The following is a 2,546-nucleotide window of genomic DNA, read 5'->3' on the forward strand; positions in this document are numbered from 1 at the left end:
ATAAAGTTATGTTCTCATAGCAAAGTTCTATATATAAATCAGTTGAAATGATATGAAAACATAAATCTGAAGATGTAAGGAAAAAATAGGTGGTAATAGGTAAAAGAGTTCATGGGGATGGTAAAATTATTGTTTAATTTATGAATTTAAAAACTGCTTTAAATCAAAATCTTCTTCAGGTATATTGATACCATTGCCATCAGGCCTTAAACAAAAAATGAGTACCCACTTCTCAGAGTCAGCCACTTGAATGAGGTGTAACAGTCAGAAAGTATTGTAATGTTTTTAAAATAATAGTTTATTGAGATATGATTCAGATACCATAAAGTTCACACTTTTAAAGTATAACTTCAGTGGAATAATATGGTTTTAAAGGGTGCTAAGTTAAAACAGAAAGCCTTATTAGTCCTTCTGAGTAACACAAAAGGATCCCTTTACTCAAAACGTTAGTATTCAGTTCAGTGTCCTATGTCTATGTATAAAAGAAAACTCCTCTTTTAAGTGGTCAGCTTTACTATTTTTTTTTTAATCTTGTCAGATATTAGTTTGAAGGAAGCTTTATAAAATGATTTCCCGTCTTGATTGATTAATCTTTTAAAAACATATTTGACCAGCATTAGTAAGGAACAAGGACATATATATAAATAATCCCACATACTATTTTAGCACTTATATTTTAGAATTTTAGAGTTATATTTTCCCTTATTGAACCCTAAAGACAGTGGGAAGAGTTTGTTAAGTGTAGGTAGTTTGGGGAAATTTATTTAACTTCTCTGAGCCTCTGTTTAATGAAGAGGTTGAGTTCAGTGATCTCAGACCCTTTCCACTTCTGGAATTCTGTCATTTAATAAAAGGTGTGTAATTAAAATACTTGCCTCTTATTTCCTTTACTTGATAAAAGTAAGAAGTTAAAACTTAAGTAGCCAGGAAGGGGAAAATAAGTAATCAACCAAGTATTTGAATGATGTCCTTTTTAGGAAAATTGGATATCCCTAATAGCCCCCGTTTCTGACCTTCTAATGGACAAACAGAAAATAAGGACCTGGTATTCACTATGCAGCTTCCTCTCAGTCCTTGATCCTCCTTCTTTGTGTGCTGTAATGGAAAACACACTGCGCTGGGAGTCAGTATACCTGAGTTCTATTTATAGATCTGTCACTAACTTACTGTGACTTTGAACATCTGCTCATTAAGCAGCTGGAGTAGATTAAATGGTCTTTAAAGTTCTTTCTAACTTTTACTATGATAAAATTGTTATTCTTATGAGTCCTCGGGTGCTTAATTGGAAGCTACCTCTGTTACTTTATCCTATAGCCTTGTTATTGCTAGCTTTAGCCCAAATCCCTTAGTTGTCACCAACAATGCTGCTATTCAGCTGACAGCAATAGTGCAGCCACAAGAGTTGTGGTTATGCCGCAAATGTTCATTCTCCTAATTTCTTCATTCCTGTGAAGCATGTACAACTACTAGGTCTGTTGTAAAGAAAAAAAACTTTTCTGAGTTCACTAACATTTAGAGTCAGTCTGGAGTAGATGGAGCTTCTCTTCTGGGTCATACCCAATTCTTATGTAGGATTGATTGGAAGAGACTATGGGGCAGTATGTGGCATCCTGTATGGATGAAATAGTCTTGTGCTCCTGGAAGAGAACACACAGACAATTTGCCTTGCTCTTTCCTGGTGAATGTTCAGATTCTCAGAAAGCTCTTTTCCCTTTGCAAAAAACTAGAAGCTGTTGTGCAAATGGCTGTTAGATGCCAGAAGTAACTGACTGCTGTCTGCCTTCTAAGTGGAAAGGTGTATTTATTGTCACTATAACCTTTAACCCCACATTCATTAGCTCCTGTAGCACCTCTCTCACACTTGCAGTAGTTTACGGTTGGGATAATTACACTGTAGACAAGTAATTCCTTGAACATAGTAGGTACCCAATAAATATTTATTGAATCAATGAACTCACATTTAAATCTGCAACCATTTTAAGGGGGGTAATACGGTACTCAAGATTTTAGCATGAAGTCTAATCATAAATAACTGGACCATATGACGTTTGGAATTCTGATTCATCTTTTCAGTCATTAGTCTATTTCTGCAACTAAGCAAAGACAAATTTCAAGAAAAATAGTAATTTGCTCTTGAATAAAACTATATACATTTATTCCATGCTGTAACTATATGTAGCATTTCATCAGAATGACCGATTTCAAAAAATAAAACGAGCCACTCTTGATGTCTGGAGAAATAAACTTGTTATATTTAATGGAAAAGAAACATTACATATCCATTCAACATCAGTTCATTAAAATATTAGTGATACAATGTATTCCAAACTTAGTCAACAGTATGCTAAGTAGAATTACTATAGTATAATAAATGATTTAATAAATTCATTATTTACGATTGAAATTTTAAAACCTCAGCAATTATTTTTCTAAGAGATAAAATTGAAACAGTAAAACGAGCCACTCTTGATGTCTGGAGAAATAAACTTGTTATATTTAATGGAAAAGAAACATTACATATCCATTCAACATCAGTTCATTAAAAT

At 33.3% G+C, this 2,546-nt stretch overlaps 1 protein-coding gene across 1 annotated transcript in view; it reads left to right on the forward strand.

Annotated features, from left to right (window-relative positions):
- The window catches only part of ABHD17B (abhydrolase domain containing 17B), a 46,897-nt gene that overhangs the window by 40,731 nt on the left and 3,620 nt on the right, over window positions 1-2,546 (forward strand). The gene's annotated exons all lie outside the window — the stretch shown is intronic.

The sequence above is a fragment of the Propithecus coquereli genome, unplaced genomic scaffold (assembly GCF_000956105.1).
Source record: "Propithecus coquereli isolate 6110/MARCELLA unplaced genomic scaffold, Pcoq_1.0 Scaffold166, whole genome shotgun sequence".
NCBI lineage: Eukaryota > Metazoa > Chordata > Mammalia > Primates > Indriidae > Propithecus > Propithecus coquereli.